Below are 26091 nucleotides of genomic sequence, written 5' to 3'. Positions count from 1 at the left end.
TCATCTAGTTTAAAAAAACATTTATTCTATCTTCTAACATAATTAAATCCTGAGCACAGTTAATGTTAATGATATATGCATATATTTTCTGTGAATGTTTTAATTTTTTGTCATTAGATACAAAAGTATAAATTATGTAAATATATGTATGTTATTTATTTGTTAATATCAGTTAATATAGTTTTAATATGATAAAAAAAAAAACTAGTTAATTTTTTAACTTCTATAAAACTGATTAAAAAAGCCAAAAATTAAAATAACATAATTAAACTGTTTTCTTCCTTTAATTTGTAAATATGAGATGTAAATATTTATCATAACGTATAAAATATCTAATAAATAACAAGACACAAAATACTGTATACAGTCTGCTAACGTTTTATGTTATTTCAAATATATTTCTTCAAATATAAATATATTACTGTAACATTTTAATAGTTTATAAACTTTACAAAATAATAAAATGAGTAAAATCACTACTATAATACTGTTTTAATGTATAAAACTTCAGCAAAAATACAAAAACATTTAATAAAATGAGATCCATTCTTTTAAATATAATACATATAAAATTAAATTAAAATAGAACTACATTACTATGAAGATAGATGTTTTAATAACAGCTTCTTAAATTACATTTCCAATAATATAACAACAAAAGCTTAAAAGTATTAAAGAAAGAACAGACCATATGACAAGACTACGTTTTTTTTGAGTTATCACGACCTAAATTACTTAGCGGCTAAATATTTTACGGCAAATAAAGCACGTGCAATTCAATCAATTTATTCGATAATACTCCAATTAAACAGACTAAGAATTTTTAAATATGCTTTAAAGGTATAACTAGTTTATACTTCTCCTCAAGGGTTTTGCATTCACATTAATAGGCCTACTATTTTGAGCCGCTCTGTCACAAGTTATACTGCAAAGAAGAAACACATCCCAAAAAAAGCAATTACTAAATCAAACTATAATATCTTCATATATATTCGTGAATTTCAAACAATATAAAGAATCATTTCAATTAAAAATAAATAAATATATGTAATTTAACCCAATTAATTTTAAAATGTATTTCATGAAAGTAGTCCATGATACAAACACAGATATGTTAATTTTTTTTTTACATTATTAATCTATAATAAGCTATTAGGATGCTTTAAAAACACGAATCTTAATAATTTAATTGAATTAGAAGCAAAAACAAGTGAATACATATTTAAAACACTACTGACTAAATGTATATAAAGTTGAGTTTAATATAAAAAAAAACCTTAAATTTAGTAAATTAGAGCATTTATTATGGAAACCAACATTTTCGACCACTCACGACGGCAATCTTCTTCATTAATTCCATTTTAGAACTCGAAGACGGCCATCATATGTGGCCGAACACATCAGTTTCGATAATAAACACGTTATTTTTACCGGATTTAAGGGTTTAAGGATATTAATTTTAGTTAATACATCTAGTTTTTACATTCATATTTTCATTGCAAAGACAAGTTTATTATTGTTTGATGCCGGATATCTATGGATAATATGTATTAAAGCACAAATCTGAACAATTTAATCAAATCTGAAGCAAAAAAACAAAGTGAATTAATGTTCAAAAAGCTTACTAAATATGACAAATGTGTATAAAGTTGAGCTTATTGTTGTTTAACACCGGATATTGACACATAAAACATTTTAAAACAAATATTAATGATTTAATCAAATCAGAAGCAAAAATAAGTAAACGCACGTTTGAAAAGCTTATTAAATATAATAAAAATGTATATAAAGCCGAGCTTATTACTGTTTGATGCTGGATATCGAAATATGATGTTTTAAAGTACGAATGTTAAAGATTTCATCGAATTAGAAGGAAAAAAAAAAATGAATATAACGTTAAAGAACTTACTCAAAATACCAATTACATTAAAAATATAGAGAATATAAATCAACACACTTAACATTCGACTTAAACGTCACATTTCCCTATATTAAAGCGTAATTGCTCGATATAAATAATGGAAATATTTGTTTACAATCATCATCATCATCATCTCGTATAACCTAACTAGGCTAATGTTTTTTTTTTTTTCCTTCTTCTTCTTCGCCATAATAATAATAAATAAATAATAATAAATTCGAGTAATTAATAAAGGTCAGACATACTCACCGACGAAGTGACGACTACTTTTTACCGTAAGCATTATGAATTCGGGCGCAATCTTAATCCTTTACCGACTTTAAAAACCTAAATATGACTTCACGTCATAGGAGTTAATGGCCATTTGGCGCGATGGCGGATAAAAATCAGGAAACGAAACGGCAATAACCGATATCTTGATACCGTAACATTTTAATACGTATTCTTAAGTTTTTTTACTTCGATAATTCAACATTTCCTTGTTTCCGATATCAAATGTTTACTCGACTGCCCTGAGGCCGCCATATTAACTGCCATTGATCACAACAGTGCATGGAACGCAACGTCTACTCTCGTAGGGATGACACCGAATTCCACGCGGTGACTAATAATTATGTAATTTATTATTTTTTTTAAATTATTATTAATAATAATATTATTATTAATTAATTAATTAATTAGTCTTGTTTTATTTATGTACTAAATTAATACCATATTTATTCGTAGCTGTTCGGTAATTACGATACGAAATTTGTTTATTATTATTTTTTTTTTTGGTATAATTTTTTCGAAATTTGAATGTTTTATCGGGATTAAAATCGGGATTTTTTGGCAATTTTTAATATTTCAATAATATTTTACTATTTTGCAATTAATTATACTCCTCGACTGGCCACCATCTTTAGTCAGTTTTCGCTTAATAATTTATGCGAGATGGATATTTTATAAGTGTCTGCTGATTTATGCGTATAGCATTTATTTTCTGACATATTCGGAATTTTTAGAATTTTTTGTTTATTTGTTACCGTTCTATTAATTGAATATTATATCCCTCGCTCGTGATCCGACTCCGTTGAGGGTTGTGTCCAACCGTGATGGGCGCATATACAGTATATATATATATATATATCTCTGTGTGTGTGCCATATCAGAAATCCTGACGTCGGCGAGCACGTGGCGCAGGTTAATAAGTGGTTAGTAAGGCGCCAAGGTGTATTCTGGGGAAGTTACAACCAGAGTGGTTCCTCGTCGCCTTCTCTGGTGCGCGATGTTACGTGAGGGAAAATGCCTTCCGGGAGGTCTTGTAAACTGGTCCCTATTCAGGTGTTACAAACGAGAAGAAACCCGGAAAACTCCACGTGGCCAGCTCGCCCGAGGGCGGCGCGAACCCGCGACCGAACTCCCAGTGTTTAGCGACAGAACCGCTCGGCCACTGGTGGGTCTTTATGGGCGCATAAGCCTGTCTAAATTTACTGGCACCTTGCATTAATTAATTAATCGTTAAATGTTATGTTTTCTGATGTTTTATATTGAAGAAACATCCACTTTTGTGCTATTCCGGATAAAATCAGTAAATAAATACACATTTTGAAATGGAAACGTTACTGCCATATTTAGTCCATTTTATTGCGTAACATAAGAGATACATCAAAACCGAATTACATCTGGCGGAATATTTCTTGAATGCAGTATTGTGTGTACAATTAAAGACTGTAATTTTTCAATAATATGTTCCTTTTAGTAAAAATAATAATAATAATAATAATAATAACTCTCCCATGGTCACCACCTGGTCGTGGTGGGAGAGCCCAGTAATTTTACTGATCCATAGGGCAATGCAGGCTGGAGCACAAGCTCCTGGTAGGGACACCCATGCCAGTAAGGTCTATGGGGAGAAATGAAGCTAAGAGTGACCACACACCCACATTCTGTGGAGATACGTATTATGGTAGTAACCAGATCCAAATGTGATACCGGCTCGGACGTCGCCCGGGTTAACAAGGTCCGCGTTCGTGAGTTAGGCAGAGGCTCACGTTCGAAAAATAGGCCACAGTCTCCCCTGGTTACCGGTGGCGAAAGCAGCACCGGCCCAAGCATGGCTACTGCAATGCCCTCAACAGATGTGAGGAACCAACCCAGCCTTGGTGTTTCTGTGGCAATGCATCCACAGACCACAAAGGCTGGAAAACCACGCCAACGGATGAAATGGACGGTAGAAATGAATGAGTTTATCATCCGTACTTACTACACGATCACAAAACTCGAAACAAACATGACAGCATACAGACAACAACTATACCATAGATTCACACAACAGTATCCTCATCTCACTGTCACCGAACAAAGGGTTGTTGATCAAAAAAGAACAATTATACACAACAACCTTATTCCACAAACAACACTTGAACTTTTCAAACAACAGGTTGCTGATCAAATACATCAACAGACAGAAACATCTAACATTAATGAAGATCATGTAACCTGTCAGGATAATCCAGTAACAAGCATTGATAATAACACACATACAACAATTAGCACTAATGATACTACAGACACTTCCTCATCCATCACTGATAACATAGACATGGATTTAGTTAATACGCTCTCACTTATATTTCAGGAAACACTCACTAAATATACAGGCACAGATCCCACACAAAGACCACGAATACCAAAAATCAACACGTCGAAGGAAGTAGGAAAAACACTAAATTATGTAAACACTCACTTACTACCACACTACATTCATTCAATTTCTACACTCGCAGACATTCATACATTAGTTTATGCTGGGGCAGTCACAGTAGTGACACACCATAGACTGAAAGTACAATCACAGACAAATACACAGAAAACACAATTCTATCACAAGCCTGCCTGGCAGAGAAGAATAGAAACACAAATAAATGACATTAGACAGCAATTAGGCAGGCTGACACAATACACTAAAAACAACATAACACCCAAATTAAGGAAACAGCTCAAAAACATTTTCAAGAAAATAAAAACACACACAAAACATGAACATCACAACACACGCATTACAGAATACATTGATACACTAAAACAAAAACTTGCTGCCAAAGCACGTAGACTCAAACGATACAAAACATGTACACTACGAAAACAACAAAATAAATTATTTACAAACAATGAAAAACTCTTTTACAGACAAATTAATAACAAAGCAAACACTGATACACAGCACAGTGGCACACCAACAGAAGAAGAACTCACAACATATTGGTCTTCTCTTTGGTCCAGTGCTGTCACGCACAATGCTGAAGCAGGCTGGATCGAAGAGGAGAACAAAAACTTACACAACATACCAACTATGCCCTGTGTTGAAATAAGCATACGTGATTTCCAATACACTGTTAACAGAACACACAACTGGAAGACACCTGGTGTAGACAACATTCACAATTTCTGGTACAAAAAGTTTACATCACTGCACCAGGAACTAGCTAAACACCTAACACACATCATCATCAATCCACAAGACATGCCAAATTTTCTTACTCAGGGCATCACCTACATGAAACCTAAAAACAACAATACCACAGACCCCACACAATACAGACCAATTACATGTCTTCCAACACTCTACAAATTATTGACATCCTGTATTGCAAACAAAATATACAAACACGTTGAAGAACACGACATTCTAACAGAACAGCAAAAAGGTTGTCGTAGAAACCACAGGGGATGCAAAGAACAGTTACTCATAGATTCAGTCATTCTACGGCAAGCACACAAACAACACAGAAACATACACATGGCATATATAGACTACAGAAAAGCATTCGACAGTGTTCCACACAGTTGGCTGCTACATATTCTACACATGTACAAAATACATCCATCACTCATTGCATTCTTTCAAAACACTATGCAGCACTGGAGAACAACACTACATCTCAGGGTTAGTAACACTTCCATACAAACAAAGCAAATTTTTATTAGGCGAGGAATTTTTCAAGGAGATTCCTTGAGTCCTCTCTGGTTCTGCTTAGCCCTGAACCCATTATCCAACATGTTAAACAACACACAATATGGCTACAATATCAGGCATGAAAAAACAACACAGTTTACACTGTCACATCTCATGTACATGGATGACATAAAACTTTATGCATCCACACAAAAACAACTTCATCAACTCCTACAAATCACACATTCATACACCAAGGACATACAAATGGAATTTGGCCTAGATAAATGCAAAACACTTCACATAGAAAAAGGAATCCTGAAGAAAGAAGATTTTGCACTTGGAAATGGAGACGTTATTGAATCCATGGAAGAGGGCGAGTTCTACAAGTATTTAGGATTCCAACAGGCCAAACTAACAGAACATGCACAAATAAAGCAAAGATTAATTAAAGAATACCAAAGTAGATTAAATGCTATTCTCAGAACACAGTTAAATGCAAAACACACAGTTAAAGCAATAAACACATATGTCATCCCAGTACTCACATATTCTTTTGGAGTTATACATTGGACTCACACAGATCTTGAGCAACTCCAAAGGAAAACAAGAACAACACTTACTAAGCATAAACAACATCATCCTAAATCCGCCACAGAAAGATTAACCCTTCCACGTAAAGATGGCGGACGTGGCCTGATTGACATAGTTAACCTTCACTACAAACAAATACAGTCACTGCGAGAGTTTTTCTACAAAAAACAAGAAACATCACAATTACATAAAGCAGTAACTCTAGCAGACTCGAATAACACACCATTAAACTTACACTCACATCATATGGACACAACACAACATATAAAAAGCATAGACACCATTAAGCAATCGTGGGCTCGAAAGGCACTCCATGGCAGGCATCCTTATGATCTGGCCCATGATTTTGTTGACGAAACTGCGTCAAACAGCTGGTTAGCTCGGGGATGCCTCTTTGGGGAGACGGAAGGATTCATGATTGCCATACAGGATCAGGTCATAAATACTAAAAACTACAGAAAACACATACTCAAAGATGCAACACTCACAAATGACACATGCAGAAAATGTCACATCATGCCAGAAACTATACAACACATCACCTCTGGTTGCAAGCTCTTGGCACAAACAGATTATTTACACAGACATAATCAAGTAGCAAATATAATACACCAAGAGCTTGCAAGGAAACACAAATTAGTAGACATCCACGAACCATATTACAAATACATTCCACAGACAGTATTGGAAAACAACACACACAAAATGTACTACGACAGAGCCATAATCACAGATAAAACAATTTACCACAACAGACCAGACATCACACTCATTGACAAACACAATAAAATCACATACATTATAGACATATCCATTCCAAACACTCACAATATACAAAACGCATGCACTGAAAAAATTAGCAAGTACACAGAACTCGCCCAGGAAATAAGGCATCTGTGGAGGATGGATAGGGTGCTTATTGTACCTGTTGTTCTCTCCTCTACAGGTGCCATACCACACACACTACACAAAAGCCTGGGCACATTACAATTGAATAGAAACACATACATCACACTACAGAAGGCCACTATATTGAATACATGTCATATTGTGAGAAAATTCCTGAATACAGACACACACACTGATACACTTCTTTAAATTCTGTTTTGGTTACTATGCCTTGACTTTGGTCCGGCATAGTACACAGCCACCGGTGTTAACCGAGTATCTCTCACTTAACCCAACATAATAATAATAATGGATAGATAGTATTTTCATTTTAAAGTGTGGAAAATATTCGGTTTTTTCGCATTTATGACGTCATTTATGATCTTGAGTTTATTTTCATTACTATATTACGGTTCTTGTCGAATGAATGAGTAACTTCGGAAAAGTTTATAGTTTTTTGGTATCATAAGCTTAATTCCAACAATAAGACAGAAGTTTAATAACATTAATGGAGGTTTCAATGTATAATATAACGCATACATTATACGATACTGAATACTGTACACGATGTATTGAATTTAGAGCCCACCACCCAGTATATAAATCGAAGGCTGTTGTATAGATTGCACCCTATGGAATTTCGGACTTCGGTGGGACATTGAGTATATATCTGAACTCAGGGGACCGAGACTAGTTCAACGATACCCTACTTTTGGACCGGAGACAAAAAATAAGTTATCATATTTACGATTTCTTGCTTTTTACAATGTATTCTACGCCATTTTAAAATTTTCCACTAGCTGGCGTTCGGCTGTTCGTGCTCCCGACAGACTCCTCCCGGAGGAGAGCCGCCAGCAGGACGCCAAGTGTTTAACGTCACTTATTGATTCACGGTATTTCTTGAACAAAAGTAAAAAAAGGAAACATATACTGAACTACAAACAGCAGGCATCCTCCTCGGTAGGCCGCCCACATGACGCGTTACCATATACAAATAAAACAAAGAAACAATCTATTTAATTTCGTGTATTAAATCAAGAGCGTATATAGACTACGTGTTTAAGGTTCCTAAATCACAAGGCCTTACTCGAGCCCATTTTACATATGCCTAAAACTGCCAATGGTGACTAATATAAAAGACATCTCATATCGTATATACAGTGCCGGCCCGAGGCAAGTTTTAGGATGGAGCGAGATCCTATTATGGCGCCCCCTTGATTGCCCCTGATTTATAATGCAAGCAACTTGGAAGATCTGGACAACATCTTAATTATCTGTCTAATTTGTCGATTGAAAACAGTCGTACTCGTTGGCACTGCACTCCTCAGAGTACCTATAGGAACAGTTCATATAGAATGAAAAAAAAAAAAAAATATGTAAGATTAAGGTAAATTTCTTTAACACAAATATTACTTTTATAATGAGATCACTCATTGGTATTATTTTACTAACTAGTTAATGAAAATTCAGTCAATATTCATTGACAAAATCAATAAGCATTATCAACTTTGGTACTGGTACTTATTTATTATGTTCACTAATTAATATAACAATACTTATAAAATTTTTAACTATTTAGGCTACAGGCTCCTAATAACAATAATAATAATAAACTACTTAAATCACCTGGAGAACAAATTTTAATTAAATCGCTGCTTACGCACTTTTGCATTTGCAATTTTTTTATGATCTCCTCATACGATAATGTCTGAGCTGATCCTCAATGGACAGCAAGGCTAGATCAGAAAGCTTGTCTTCTGCAAGAGTCGACCTAACTAAGGTACTGTACAGTACAGCAGACCCCCTATAACACGGTAGATACGTTCCGTGTTATACGAATCCGTGTTATAGGAACCCGTGTTATAGGGGTCTACTGTACTTTATGATTCAATAAAGAAATTATAATTTAAAAAAAACTGTTTTCTATTTAATTCAAATCTTGCGTAAATTTTGGGACACATTTTGTAATACAAAGTAGGTACAGTACATCTTATAGCAGGGGTGAGCAACCTTTTTAATCAACGGGCCAATTTAAATTTTAAAACTTTTTGGCGGGCCGCACATAAAGTAACACTTATTAATAATTTACAAAACTTTATTTATAATAAACATTAGAATGGAAAAATATAAAATTTAAAAAAAAGTAAAGATTTCATATACAAATTTTAATGCAAAATAAAAACAAACAAGAAATCGCACATCCATTCTTTATTACCGAAATGAGGAAAGGCATATCCCTTCATATCCAAGAACAATTGTATTTCGCTTTTTAAGTTGTATACTCTTTTTAGCATTGCGCCTCTACTAAGCCAACGTACTTCGGTATTAAAAACCACGTCGCCATATTCAGTTTCTAAATCTTTCAGGAATTCTTTAAATTCACGGTGATTTAACGCGCGCGACTTTATAAAATTGATCAGTTTAATTATTGGTACTGTGACATTTGGCAAACTCAATCTTTTCGCACACAAATTTTCCTGGTGAATTATGCAGTGGTTAACGAATATTTCCTTCCTGTGACCTTCTTAATGTCTTGAAATAGCCTTCCCGATACTCCTACCTCCATGCTTGACATTGCCCGTGCTTCCATCTGTCGATATACCAATAATCTTTTCTAATGAAATTGAAAAATTTTCCATCACAGACTTTAGTTCATCGTACAGGTCTTTGCCGGATATGTAGTCCCTTGCATTGGAATCAGTGAACACAATTCTTCGGTAATATTAAATTTGGTATCAATACCACGTAAAAATATAGCCAGTTGTGCTGTATCGCTAATATCGCAACTCTCATCAAGTGCCAAAGAACAGTATTCGAATTTTGCAATGCGTTCACGAAGCGTTGTTGCTATGTTCTCAGACAAGTCTTCAATTCTCCTTGCAATGGTGAATCTTGATAAACTAATGTTTGAAATAATATTTATTTTATCAGGAAATGCTATTTCTGCAACAGCAGTCAGACATTCTTTTATCATCTCTCCATCCGCAAAGGGTTTCATTTTTTTTGCCAGTATTTGACTGACAACAAAACTAGCCTTTACTGCTGTATTTGATAAAATAGCTTGATTTTAAAAAATAGCCTGTTGGTTTCCCAAGGTTTTCTCCATTTGATTAAACTTATCTATCCGGAGTTGTCCTGTTAAGTTTTTATATTGTTGTTCATGTTTTGTATCGTAATGCCTTTTTATGTTATATTCTTTTAATGTCGACACAGTCTCTGAGCATATTAAGCATACAGCTTTATCTTTGACAAAAGTGAAAAAATAATCAAATTTCCACTTTTCTTGAAAATGCCTGTGCTCATCCGCAACCTTCCGTTTTTTTTGTTTGCTTTTCCGACATGCTATTATGGATTAAAAATTTGAAAGTTAAAAAAATTTGTAGGAAAACTTAATTTTGAATAAAAAAAACTCTAATATTACCTTTTTGACAATAATATTGCACTCACGCCTTTCAAGAAACACAAGAATTGCTAAAATTGCTAGTTAACAGCTTACCAGTCTGACTGATTGTGTGACAGAAGCAAACACAAACAAGCACAGACGCGGCGCGTTCGTATTGCATGTTTAAACAAGTCGCCGACAAGTGAGTAACTCGTCACAAAAAATTGTTTCGGTTTAGTATGTACTACCATTTTATTATAATTAATTTTATAACATTATATTGATGGGAGAAAGTCGATAAAATAAATTCAATTTTAGAAATGCTTGGAGGGGCGCATAAACATGTTTAACGGGCCGCGTGTTGCTCATCCCTGTCTTATAGGTATCTCTGTAAAGTATGAAAGAATACCTTAACGAATAAAAGAATACTTACTCACACGTCAGCCGACAAGTGAAATTCACGCAGAAAGCGCGGGAACACGCTCGGCAGTGCTGGTGCTTTGAAATGGACTCGCCAACTAAAACGGCAGCGCCTGTGGCGGCAACACTGGTGATGTAACTGAGGCGAGGGTGGAAATCCGTCCACGCACTCGACCCGCGCGCATCTCAACAGATAAGGCCATTCACATACTGGCCATACGCTCGCAATCAAAATATCGAAAAGTGAAAAAATATTTTTTCCTTTAATTTTCTTTACCACTGAGGTACTCCCTAGGACTTAGCGCTGGAGCAGCTGCTCCGTTCGCCCTATGGTAGGGCCGGCTCTGCGTATATACAAAACTTCCATATAAACTCCAAAAAGAAAAAGAAGAAGATATACAAAACTAAACTGAATTCTGTATTACATTATTATTTATCAGAAAAGAATCTGTTAGTCAAACTAAATCCGGCATAAATATGAAAATGTTTACGGATGAAAAACGAATACTGTATAGTAAAATAAACTACAAAATAATTTCAAAATACAAATACAAATATTTTATACATAAACCAGGGGTGTATTCAGGGTGATGCTTATGGTGCTGTAGTATCCCATTGATAAACAAATGGATGGATCGAAAAGCTTCAGGAATTTTTCGAGAATGGTCTGTCAGGACATGTCGGGTCCCGCCCCTCACCATCAGGCTGCTAGCCAGCTCCATTGTGAGTTTGGTTAACCCATAATGAGCTTGCTAAAAATGGCCATCTTAGTGTCCACGAGGAGAAAACAATAAAAAATCAGAATACGTCAAAACAGCTTTTGGGACCGAGTGCCAAAAGTGTGAGAAGGCTTAAATACTTTTTTCCGATTTTCCATGCTAAAATGGGGTGCGTGCCATAAAATACGATAAACAGAAACTAAACTATAGAATAACAGAAGAGTTATATAGGTGAGGATATAAAGTTTTGCACTCATTAGAAGAAAAGATAGCAAGGGCTTTTGCTCGACTTTCCCAGCACTCGAACAGGAAGTTAAGGGGACCATTAGGAAGGCTGATAATTTTTAACCCTTAACTGGTATCGTGGGGGCCGCGCGGCTCTCACGCGTCATATTTTTACGATTTTCTAAGGATCTAAGCATCGTGTGCAGCCGCCATTTTATGTAATCTCATTACGTCGCGACTCGCGGCGGGTGCCGGACATTCGGTGCTGTAGCAATTACCAGGACGGAGATACGTACTTTCTGGGGCTGCGCGGCCCCCACGATACCAGTTACGTTAGTTTTTTTGTGGATATGTTTTTTTTTATGTTTTTTTCATTTTTACAGTTATTTTGCAAAGATGTTGCAACCTTTAAGTAGTAAAACAAGTAAAACAGTTATGGAAAGGTTAAAACACTGTAAAAAAGATGAAAAGAAAGAAATACATAAAATCAATAGGGATGGCACTAATTAAAAGATTGTAAGGCCGAGACTCCACTTTTTTTTTTTTAACTCTTTCCGCCCTGTGGGCACTAAGAGGGCCTCTTTTAGAAGGCCCATTATGGGTTCGGCCAGGCCCACAAAGGGGCGACCGGGTGGTGAGGGACGGGGCCCGACATATCCGAACGGACCACCCCCCGAAAAATTCCTGGGGATTTTCGACCCGTTCGGATTCGATCCCGGGTCCCCCAGAACGGTAGGCTGCCACCTTGACCGCTCGGCCATCCGGCCGTCAGCCGAGACTCCACTAGCGTAAAAACGGGCGTAAAAACTCTCGCCGTAAAAACTTATAATCACGTGACCTATTTGCGTTTGGACCGTCTCAAGGTCCTAGAATATAAGGTTACTTCATACAGCCAGTTTAGCCATTTCCTCCCAGATTCCGGATATACGTCATCCGTAGTCGAGCCGTAATCGAGCGACTGCTTCACAACAGTTACCAATGGAAGAAAATTTAGGAATTTTACTAATTTTGTTACTTTGTTGAGAGTTTTTAGACTCTTAATCTTCGAAGGTAAATATATCTATCGTTATTACTATTAATAAACATAATCATGATAATTATATCGATAAAACTTGTACGGAAGTAACAAAACTGTTCCTAGAGCCGTTTGATATTCTGTTATAGTCTTTACACTTTTTTCTGTAGAAATTACAGAATATGATTACAGATGAAATATATTTATTACTAAAATACTTTAAAATACTAAAAACAGTTTTCTACGTCTAGATACAATTTTTGTATCTGAACGATGAAATGACGACTACAAATAATAAGCTGGCCGATAACACTTTTAAAATAACTTGAGATGTAAAAAAGAAATATTGTTTATTATTAATTAATATAACTTTCTTGAAATATGCACATTTACGTAAAATGAATAGAAATGCAAAATATAAAAATCTTTTATACATAGTATAAATTTATTGTAGTGTTATTTATTTGTATAATAATTTTTATGTAAGAAATGTTAATGCTACTTTCTTCTACTTCAGAATATTATATCTTGATTAGATATATTTGGGAAAATAAAAAAATATCTAAATTTTATTATTATTTTTTGATGCTAGGAACAATGTGCTGTTGCAACTTGTAATAAAAGCTATCATAACACAAAGTTATTAAACAGGAAAGTTGGTTATTTTAGATTTCCTAAAGATCCAATAATAATAAGAAAATGGATTCATAATTGTAAAAGAAAAGACAAATTCGATCCCGATTCTTGTCATGCTCGCTCCGATCATCTCACAGAAAATGATTTTGAGAGAAATTTAAAAGCCGAATTATTAGATTTATTGGCAAAACCTAAACTAATGTAAAGGAAACTTCACTACCGACTGTAAATTTAGAAAATATAGAAAATGGAAATATTAATCAGTCGAATCAAAGAAGGAATCGTTTATTAAAAAGAAATAAACTTGATAGAAAAACTTTTAGATGTAAATAAACAGGATATACCAGAAGAATCTCTTAAATGTAATGATTCTAAACTTTAGATCTTAATTTTAAATGAAAATGAAAATTCTATTTTAAAAACTGTAATAACAATAGAAAATTTTAAAAAGTTTGTACCTGATTTCTTTTAATTTTGTTTCTGTAACACATTTTTGATATAAATATATACAAATTATGTTTATAACAAAAAATTGTTCTTTTGACAAAGTTATTTTTGTATATGTATGAGTAAATAATATCGTTTTCGGTACGTGAGTATTAAAAGTTAAAAAACAGACCAATATAATTTTGGTTTAAAAAAGTAGTAGTTTGACGAAATAAATTAAATTAATTTACTTATATATAAATCACCTACGTAGAATTTACCAAAATTAGTCTTTTAAGGAACTATTGCTGTTATAATATAAAATAGATAAAATCGATTTCATTTACAAAGTAAAAAAGCGCATTTTAATTTTAACTTTACACGTAGAAATTACGAAGATTTGCTCAATATTCCAAATTTTTCTTATTTACAATCATTTTTTATTTATATTTAACTAAGTAAGAATCGTAATTAATGAAATATTAGCGTGTAATTAAAGCTACGAGCCTCTGATCGGTAATGTTTTTACCATAAGGACATAGTAAGATGTTTCGTTTTCGACTATGAGTGACGTCAAATAAGCAACCAATGAGAAGCGTTTCTTCTCTATGAGGCAGCCTTATAATCTAGGACCTTGGGACCGGCGAGCGAAGTTTTATACGGCGACGGTACTATCGAAGTTACGATTGTATACGTGATATATCGATATAAAGACAATGATTATATTCTACGAGTTTTTTCTGTACTATAATTATAACTGTAGTAAAAATAATATATTTACTTTCGTATATTAACTTTTATTATTGTATTATTAATATAATTTACAGCACTTATAAGCTTAGCTTTTTTATTATATACTCCTCTAAATGAAGAATTTTCCTTTGGCCGTCCATATCGCGTGTTTTAGGCATCCATTATTATAATCGGGATACTTCTTGTCGTAGATACGTGAATACTTTCGGATGATTTCGACAAATCTTTCCAGATCTATTCTATCTAGGTCTTTTCCAAGTAGCCACTAGAAAACATACACAAAAGCTCGTTTTCCGCCATTTTTGCACTGTGTCACAATGACCTAGATTTCACTGACTTCTGATTGGTGGATAGTACCATTTTACCTACGTATTCGCGTCGAAAGTTGAACACTGCTCAACTCGCTTTTACGCTGGTTTTACGACCAGCTCCAGCGTAAAATATCATGGTCACGTGATTAAAAGTTTTTACGGCGAGGATTTTTACGCTAGTGGAGTCCAGTGCCGTAACTAGGGCGGTGCCAGCGGTGCCCAGGCACAGGGCGTAGACTCTAGGGGGCGCAGAAATGACCTGGACCAAGTTTTGAGTCATAGTTTTGAGGCGTAGTTACAGATGCTCACACCGGGCGCATAAAAGGCTAATTACGGCGCTGGTGGAGTCTCTGCCTAAATGCCAATAACGAGTAAAATTTTCGTTAAGTCCGACTCCACTCGAGATACGACACATCACCCCTCTTGATTTCAGTACTCCAAAATTTAATAGCATTTGATAGTTGCCATGGAAAATTTCGTTTCTTTATCTTTACACCATTCTGAGATATTAAACAAAATAGACGGAAACACGCGATTTTAAAACTTTTTATTTTTATTTTAGTGAGTCTGAAAACGATGAGATTTGCAAAAAACAAAGGGGCAAATTTGTTTAACTTACGGCACTTGGCTAACAATGCAACACTTGGGCGATATGCCTAGGGGAATGCCTTTTTAAAGGTAACTAGCTCCTATTCCGGCGTCACAGACCCGGAAAACAACATGTGGCCAGCCCGTCCTGGCTAGGCGCAAACCTACGAACCGAACTCACAGTGTTCAGGGAACGGAACCGCTTGACCACTGTTGGGCCGGGTCAAATTTGACATGATTACAGTACTATGTTACAACAGCCGGAAAAATAAAACACATTTTATTTTCTTAGCAGATGTTTAAAATTTAATTTCCTGTAAAATAAAACTTCACAAGAGAACTCCAATAAGAAATCCTATTGTGAACTCAGCGCATCACGCAAACTTCATGTATTATTACTTGTTAAGAAACCTTCCATTATTCTATGTTTTATTAAAATTAATTTATTATACATTTATATTTCACTTATTCATTTGCATAAAAACTGAATTGTTGTAATTGCTGAATTTATCGTTTGCAGAACACGAAATTTCATTCCATGTTAACTAGATTTACAATAAATTACTGAAAAAACCCCCTCGAATTTTATTTATTTAAAAAGTTTATAATTCAAATAATATTTATCTTCACACATTCTCATCGAAGCATACGATTTTTATTTATTTTGATCGAAACGAATCGCGACTACATTTAATGTTTCGAATGGTAACTCATGCGTGTCAATTAGTGTCTGGTTGCACAGAATTAAAAATAAATATTATGAATAATTAAGTTAAGGATAAGTATATAACACTGATTAAAGTTTAAAAAAATGATTTAATTTGAAAAAATAAGGATAGGAACCTCAAATTTTCTTTGGTGATGTTCTCCTGGTGAACCTCATCAGATTGCCCCATTGCGAGTCGTGTCAAACTCGTGATGTGTGCGAAAAAAAGGGCATTTTTAGTGCCTACACAACGTAGGAATTTGATAACAACTAATTTGATAGCTACTACTTTCTTGTAGAATTCATCTCTTGAACATGCATGTTCAATAGATTCAATGGATAATTGGGTTAATGTTACCTATGGTAGCGAACATGGCGGCTCGTCTCTGAAACAGTGGGGATGCACGTTCTAACCTAACCTATTCTAATAAATTATCCCTATTCTAATAATTTGGTTGGAAATAATTATGGTAATTTATTAGAATAGGTTAGGTTAGGTTAGAACGTGCATCCCACTGTTTCAGAGACGAGCCTCCATGTTCTCTACCATAGGTAATATTAACCGATAATTGTAGTGTAGTGTGGTCACAATACACCTTGCAAATTCCACGGAAAAAAATTTTATTAAAAAGTACGAATAGAGCCACAAATTTAAATTATTAAATCAAAGTTTTGTATAATTCTAAGTAGAAAACTTCACTTAGAATCATTAGTGTAAGCAGGGCCGGATTTACATAAGGGCATTTGGGGCCTGTGCCCAGGGTCCCCACAAAATAGGGGCCCCCACAAAACTAAAAAAAAATTATGTTTAAACATAATTTTTTTTCTATTACCGCGACAGCCTAGTATAGCCTAATCATGAGGGCAACAGGCAGAGAAAACCAAACCCGGGAAGAAACCTATGAAACATTGGAAAATTTCGGGAAAAAATTTCACATAGGTATTTTTCAGTTAAGTTAAAATAATTAGTTTTACACAATAAAATATATGTATGTTTACAATAACCTTATTTTTAAATGAAATTTACAACTTCCTAGTTCAAATCTAATTGAAAGTACAGTATTTTGTGTAAATTTTCTAAATCATCAAATTTGCCTACTCTTAAAGGGGGGACCCCCACCGAATTTGTGCCCAGCGCCCCTAGATTGGTAAATCCGGCCCTGAGTGTAAGCGTAAGATAAATACAGGGTGACCGAAAAGTAAGTTAATAACCGCGTGAATCGCTATCGAAAACTCTTAAACGTTATAAGAATTGCTCGATACGCAAGTTATACAATCTGTAGCTAATAAAAGACAGCAATTTAATCTTTACGATGATCAACCGACTTTTGGGACCCGCTGTATATTTCTATGTAGATGTATAGAAATTAAAATTATGGCGAAATAAATAAATAAATTAGATATACGCAATAATAAACTGCTATAAAGATAAAGATAAAATTTTCCGGAAATAAAGTGCGGTTACTCACCCAAAACGCATGAACCCGCGGGAACAAAGACCCATTTTTCAATGAGAGAATGGAAATGTAGTTGAGAGAAAATGAGTTTTAACAAACGTATATCTCTTTACACTTCAGCGAACTACCGGAAATATAAGATAAGCCATAAAGAACGAGAATATTTCAATTTTAAAGAATTACCAAAAGGGGTTACGTTGAATAATCAGCCAGGCGAGACTCGAAAATTCTACCGATTGGCCTATAAAAAAATTTCGATGATTTCATACATTAATTAATTAATTAATTGTCAATATTTACACAGGCGATATATCTGCAAACAGGAATTAAAACGAGCGCTCAAGTGTAAATGTAACATTGGCTGCGTTTCAGCAGAGTCAACAGTTGGAAGTAAGCAAATGTGGCTGTTACGTAGTTACATCTGCTGAACGATGAGTGTCGTATGCGTTGGAGCAGTCATCATTCGTCAATGTAAATGAGAGAAACTATTGTGACGTCAAAACACCACACCAAACATGTTCCGAAATAGCGCTACTGCAGAGGGAGTTCGGCAGAAAAATACTCAATAGCTCCGGAACTGTTGAGTCTGCTGAACGCATCCAAAATTATGTTCCTTATTTCCCTATTATTAGTAAAGAAAAAGTTTTATGTCGTAAATAATGCAAACAACTTTATAAATACATATTTATATAAGTTATTGTTGGTGGTGCGTTATCCTATGGGCAAAGAGACAATTGCCTGGGGCCCCCACCAACGGGAGGCCACAAACCAATCTTTTATAAGAAAATATTTCCCTCAGAAAATTGTCTGAAGACAACACTGTAAGCAGGGCCTCTTAATTCAACTTTGCCTGGGCTTTGAAGGTATAACCCTCCACTGCTTATTGTAATTAAAACTGAATTTAAAAAGAAAAGATCATGGTTGCTTCCAGAGAAATCATGATTTGATGATGAAGAGATGAAGCACTTGGCACCATGCCTCATGTCTTTGACAGGATGATGATGATGATGGCAGGTAACAGAGATCAATGGGAGGAAGACAAATCACACCAAGTTATTAGGATGACTCAAGTTCTGGGGGCTATCCAGTTTTGCTTGTCATTGTAGACCAATTTGTGATCAATAAATAAACAAATTTTAAAAATAACCAAAGTTCAATCAGTTTTAGACCCCATTTTTACCATTATGAAACACTGCCCCTGGTTGGATTGTAAATGTTATCGACAGCTTATCTTGGTGTGTCAATAATATATATACAGTATATTATTTATATACAAAGAACTTCGTGTAATGTCAAAGAACAGTCAATGATTAATCATTACCTTTAGTGTAATAAGTTATATTAAGATTGATTTGAAAACATGCAATCTGGAAAACATTTATTTTGTGGATGTATAATTATATTCAGTAGGGGAAGAGTAAGTATAATTACCATATTTTACGGACTATAAGACGCTATGGACTATAAGACACACCTGAATTTTTAAACAATTTTAAAAAAAAATACCTATAAGACGCTACGGACTATAAGACGCACCTGAATTTCGGAGGCAATTTTTCGAAGAAAAAAGTGCATCTTATAGTCCGTAAAATACTGTATTTATAGGAATGCTTGATGCATTAATTTCTATGTAAATAATGAGCAAAATATTAAAATATAAGTTTATATCTCATAAAAATTGGTGTTATGGAAATGATGTGGAGGTTGCATTTAAATTTTCATTTTATTTATTTATTTATTTTTTTGAGTATTTTGTAGAAGTTTGCAAATACAAAATAAAATGTTTCCTAGAGCTATTGTTATATATTTTTATTACAGAGTAGATTCAAAGATCATGTTTATTTCCATTTCTATTAAAAGTTTTATAGAAATATTCCACTAGTATCAACCCAACAATGGTGTGATTCATTGAGTACAATGACTGCTTCACACCAAAATGATGATATTATTATTATTATTATAATGTGAACTGAACCTAAAATAAACAAGAACAACTTTAAAAATATATTTAATTTATGATGTTAGCATTCATCTAGTACTAAAATTCTCTAGAATCTAATGTATAGGTTGCTTGGTGTCTCAGAGATCAAGAGACGTTTGGGCTGTCACTTTTTGAAGCCTGCAATGTATTGAAAAACAAAACTTGTGTTTTTAATAATAAAATTTGGCATTTTTCTAAATTAATAGACAAGAAAAGCTTGTTGTAACCTACTACAAATGTGGATTAAATGGCTCAATTTGGTTCCTTATCATAAGAGTCATCAAGATCTTAATGTTAGTGTCTGACAGTGTCAAACAGTCACATGCAATTACATTGTATGCTTTCTGAGTTACTGTACAACAACATTATCATAAAATGTAGTAAGTTACTTGCATATTAAGTAATGTTTGATAATGCATACAACATTTACCAGTATATATAATTATTTAGCATTAAATTATAAAACTTATCTTATAAAACTTCAATGGATAACATTACACACTTTGTGTTGTATTTGCAATTATATAAATAATATATTCTAAGAGTAATTGTTAAATTAAACAAATTTTGATGAATATACTTACATTTTCCTTCTCCTCCTATGTATTTTTATACAGATATGAGTAATATACAGAAATAGACAAACCTAAATTTCCTGCTCTGTTTACTTGTTCTATATCTTACATCTAATGATACAGAGTATAATAATTGACAGGGCAAAACAATCTAACTTCAAGCTTCAAATGCTAAAATTTTTCTTTATATTTTTGCATATTTTTCCATGATTAATACACAATGAAATTCAGAAATATAATTTCTAAATTTTATTGCAGAAATACAACTAATTTGAACAGAAATTTATCTTCACTTAAAAGTTAGGTTATGCTTAACAATTCATCCGAGTGCATAATACTAAATACAGAATTTAACTCTCTTCATATATACAGGAATCCTTTTGCGCACTATGAGTACAAAAATTTTCTAGTTCTGCAATTATCTCTTTAATAAAAAAAATTAAAAATATAAAATTAGTAAGAATATTTATTTTTGTTATAAATTTATTAAATCTTATATGTATTATTTAGATTAAAAAATATAAACAATTATCTAATAGAATAATCAAAATTTATCAAAGAACAAAAAAAAAAAAAAAAATTATAGTCCGAAAGATTATAAATAATTTTATAATGTATCATAAAGAAATTGAGAATTTAAAAATGATTCCTTCTATTAAAAAAAATTAATTTGATTATTATAAGAAACACTTTCCGCAGATACTCTTATGCCCATTGTGGCTTTAGTCAAGTCCATATTAGGGTATTTGGGTGATGGAAGTGGATCCTCACATGTATTTTTAAATATATCTGGAGTCTTTGGTAAATACAGTAAAAAATGACCTAACTCAGTCAATTTTCAGTGTTTTGCCACTGGGCTATAAATCAATAATTTATATCAATTTAGTTAGTGGATCTCTTAATAGTTATAAACCCCAGAAGAGAGTTTTAATATAATTTTTTTCTCTTTTTGAAAATACAACTGTAATAATTAAATTCAAAAATGAATTGCTTAAACAAAAAAACCAATATCCAATGTACCAAAGTGTATTGTAAAATAATTTGCAATTTTTATTTATAGAAATACATTTCTATGGTTTTATTTTTCATACTTTTAAAGAAGTTACATTTAAAATGAAACTTCTTTTTAAAAGTATATGATTTATAATATTTACATGTGGTAGAGTCCTAAATAAACCAAACTTTTAATATAATTTTTATGTTAGTACACTCATTGACAAAAAAGTCAAGGACCAAGATGTTAGAATTCAATGAATCTTATATTAATAATCTGCACATGAGTAAGCCTGAATTGGAAGGGTCTATGTTAGATGAAAGGAGACGTGGCTACTCCCTTGGGAGTTGAGACATGAATCTGATCTCTTTCAGCTGTTATGTTTTTTAGATTTTAAAACGTTTTTATACTATATCCTAAATAATTTTATTGTTTTATTTTTTTCTACAAATTTTATTACTTATTCTTAAGCATAGGAAGGACAAAAGACACTACTTACACTATTGCATTTAGGGTAGCTTTACACAGTAATATTGAAGTAGGGTAGCTTTACACAGGATTGCGAAGTCTGATAGTCGCTTAAAACTCGTCCATCTCATACACCACATTCTCAGACACTTAGATAACAACATTAGAATAGATTTCCAATGGGTCCTGGGTCATGCGGGGGCTCTTGGCAACAACACCACTGACTGTCTTGCCAAACAAGCTACAAAGTCTTCAGTCACTAGTACTTTCAGTTAAATTCCTACCTCGTACATCAACAATCATGTCAAGAAACAAATCTTCATTCTCTGGCAAGACAGCTGAGACCGTGACACCATTGGTAGGCTCACCTACACTTTTATCCCCAAGGTTGACACTACTGTGATTCTTCACCACTTTTACCCTAGTTACACCCTCACACTCAGCTACTTACAGGACACAACAACTATAAGCAATACCTGCATAGATTTCACCTTGGGGACAATCCACAATGCGATTGTGGTATTAAGGAGAACCAAACACCACTTCACTTAGTTTTTCACTGCAATAGGTACAATCACATTAGGGATAGTTTAATGAGAGCTGCTATTCTTGAAGGTACAACTGGCCTTGCAATTCACACCATTTCATTCACACACGTACAATGTTCCATCATCTACTCACATTTATACCCCTTTGTGGGGCTCTTGAGAGCACTCACTCCAGGGGCATGGATGGCAATTAGCTTTTCCTCAGCATTTAGCTGCCTTTTAACTTTGTATTTTAATTCCTTTTTCTGTCTTCTTTTTCAGTCTAAATTCAGTTAGTCCTAATTGTAAGTTAGATTAGAGACTCTTAGCTTGGTTTCCAATTAGGATATGATAGGTTAGGTTAAATTAGATTAGGTTTGTTAGCTTTAGTCCTCTGGTTAGGTTTGTCCTAGGTTATGGTAGGTTAGTTTAGTTAGTAAGTTAATGTTTAAAAATAAAATAAAATAAAAAATTGGGGTCTTGCCTGTTAGTTTCTGTCAGTCCGTTCGTCTTGTCTAGTTTGTCATTGTGTTCGTTTCCTTTTCGTGCTGTCTGTCTAGCTGTTAAGTTAAGATTCGCAATCGCGTTCAGTTTTATTCATATTAAGTAGATATAAGTCTTCCTACTAACAGCCACTTGGCACTAACTTCTACACTTAGCTATTCATGGTAGCACTCAATTATTGGTGTTCGCTACACTCAGGTTTTCTTTTAGACCCTTTGGGGGACTACGGCCTGGCAGCATAAAAACTGCACGCCAACATCAAACATAGAGCCATATGTATGCTGTTCAGAGGGCTCTTACCTTTCTCTACTGTCTATCTCCTCTCCCTCTTTCTTCCCCTTTACCCTTTTCTGCCAGCTAAACACTTCATGTACGGCCTATGTCTTTCTTGTATGTATGTCTGCAGCGTCGTAACTAGTCTTTATGTGCCCAGTGCGAGCTTCTGTAACTACGCCCCAAAACTATGATATAAAACTTGGTCCAGGTCATTTCTACGCCCTGTGCCTGGGCACCGCTGGCACCACCCTAGTTATGGCACTGTATGTATGTACTTATTCTTAATTCTAACACTACTCACACATCTTGCATCCCTTTCATTTGACATAGACCCTTGTTTACTCTTTTGCTGCACAGACTAGAGTGAATGTAATGGCAATGGTGACAATATTGTAACAAAAGGATCAATTTCCTATGTAGCAACAATCTTTAGTATCTGTACCTTCTCTTGCCTGTTAACATACAATGATACAAATGAGCATGAAAGCATGTAGCCATTGTATGCTATCCTGCAACAGAGTTACCCACGTGTTGCAACTGCTTCTCAGCTTCCTCACTTGTAAATGATTGAAGCTGGTGGTCCATTTAGTCCCACAAATGCTCAATGGGCAAATCTGAACACTGGGCAGGCTGACAAAGTGTGGCCTGATGTAGATTTTCCTGGAAAACCATAGTTATGTGTGACTAAGCATTACCTTGCTGAAAAGTAACTGTTTGCAGCCCTGCCATGAAAGGAAACACATGCAGGTGCAGTATTTCCAGAACATGCTGCTGTGTTATCAATGTTCCTTGTACTGCTTCTAGAGTTAATCAACAGTCATAAAAAATGGCTCCCCAGATCAGCATGCAGAAATGAGGGTAGTGTTGTTCAACAGTAATAGTGGGACTGAAATGCTGACGAGTGGTCCTTCTCCACACTAACACAGTAGTTGTACATTCTCAGACAGATCCAGGATTCATTGCTAATGATAATATGCTGTCAGTCTGTAGCAGTCCATACTTCCTTGTCATGACACCACTACAAATGAAGCCAATGTTGGATGGTAATAGCAGGACCCATAGTGATTGCAATGCATGCAAGTTTACGTCTGCTAGTTACAGGGCTGCACCAACCAGGATGGCAAAGTGGTGTGTTGAACCAGAGCACCACATCCAAAGCAGCAGCACAATCTAGCTACAACCTTTTTACTTTTCTAACATTTCATATATTTGTAAAATATATTGTTCCATAAGAATTCGCACACTGAGAAGGAGTTGTCATATCACTGTAAAACTTGGAATGCAGATAAGTCTCAGAAATGATTACAGTTATAGAGTGATGGCTCATTGCATAATGCTTGCAGATGGCATTAGTGTCCCCCCTAGGCCTATAAAAAGTGTGTGCAAAGACATTTTGTCTGGTGTTTACTTGTTGAAGAGGGATGCTATATCACTAAAGATGCCTTTATGTTGCAATCAAAGACCATATGAACAATGAGTTTGAGAGGGGAAGGATCATTAGGTTGAGAGAAGCTGGATGGTCATCTTGCCAAATAGCCCACCATCTAGGCCATTCTGAAAACACCATGAAGAGGTATTGGGACCCGTGGACAAGAGAGAGCTTGCACACATGGTGCCCTCGGCAGACCACTAGTAGAAAGAACTGCATAGTCCTCAGATAAGCATGCACACAGCCGATCGTATTGTAGTCCACCATCCAGACACAGGTGGCACTATCATCACAGACTCCTGTGTCTGTCTGTACTATTTTCAGGTGCCTGGATGAGGAACATTTGGTATTGCAGTGGCCATTATGTGTGCTGCCATTGATAGCCACTCACCATTGCCTCTGGAATGGTGTCACTCCCGATGGGATTGGATCACAACGGAATGGAACTGGGTTGCTTCAGTGACAAATCCAGAATCAGTTTGGGCACTGACAACAATTGTGTTCATGTCTGAAGGCATTATGGTAAATGCGTCAATCCTGCCTTGGAGTGGCACACCTCCCCACAGCTGGTCACATCTATAGTGATCCAAGGGACCATGACAGCCCAATGGTATGTTATTGACATTTGTAGCCACATGTGTTACCTCTCATTACCTTCAAAGAGCCATTTTCCAACAGGACATGCTCGACCAAGGGTGTCACAGGACTGCCTCCCACATTGCCACACTTTCCTGGTCTACCCAGTCCCAATTTTTCACCAATTGAACACGTCTGGAATCACCTGAGATGCAAATTGGTCAATCTAGGAGTTTTGCCAAACTAGAGGATGCTTGCAACAACTGTGAACCAAGATGCTGCAGAACACCATACAGCACCTATATCCTTCCATGCCTGCCTGTATCGTGTGTTCACATTAGAGGTGGCCCACCAGAGTACTAGAACTGCCTTTCATTTGTAGTTTTTCTTGCAATAAATGATCCTTTTGCTTTCATTTTGTAATCACCATTACACTTACACATGTACAATTTCATTCAATTCCAACAACTCCTTCTTGGTACACTAATTTTTATGGCAATGAGTGTATATATGATATGTATATTTAAATTATAGTTGAGTCCACATAACAGAGCATTGAATAAGGGAGCAATTAGCTTAAGAGAGAACTCTCATGTTCCCAATTTTCTCTCCTATGTTTCACATTAGTGGGAATCCTGTTAACAGAGCACTGGATAATAGAGCAGTCCATATAGGCCGATCAAGAGAATAATGTTGTTAGCATTTTTACATCAGCAGTCAGCATAAGGGAGCACTATTCTAAGGAAGATTTATAAGGATCGGTCTACCTTATGGTACATTAAC

At 34.8% G+C, this 26091-nt stretch overlaps 1 protein-coding gene across 3 annotated transcripts in view; it reads right to left on the bottom strand.

Moving 5' to 3' along the window:
- The window catches only part of Dlg5 (Discs large 5), a 98314-nt gene extending 80056 nt beyond the window's left edge, over positions 1-18258 (bottom strand). The window contains exons 1-2 of one of the 3 annotated variants that reach the window (XM_067264240.1): positions 18175-18258; positions 17991-18102 (exon numbers count right to left, since the gene is read on the bottom strand). The gene's annotated coding sequence lies outside the window, so the exon portion shown is untranslated. Of the gene's footprint in view, positions 1-2170; positions 2492-16658; positions 16683-17990; positions 18103-18174 lie in introns of those variants that run through there. The other 2 variants (XM_067264241.1, XM_067264239.1) reach the window with 2 other exon arrangements.
- Between the last annotated feature and the right edge of the window lie 7833 nt (positions 18259-26091).

This window comes from Centruroides vittatus, unplaced genomic scaffold, assembly GCF_030686945.1.
Source record: "Centruroides vittatus isolate TY-2023 unplaced genomic scaffold, ASM3068694v2 contig_1832, whole genome shotgun sequence".
NCBI lineage: Eukaryota > Metazoa > Arthropoda > Arachnida > Scorpiones > Buthidae > Centruroides > Centruroides vittatus.
Note: the sequence above shows the minus strand (reverse complement) of the source record. Positions and strands in the feature narration are given on the sequence as shown.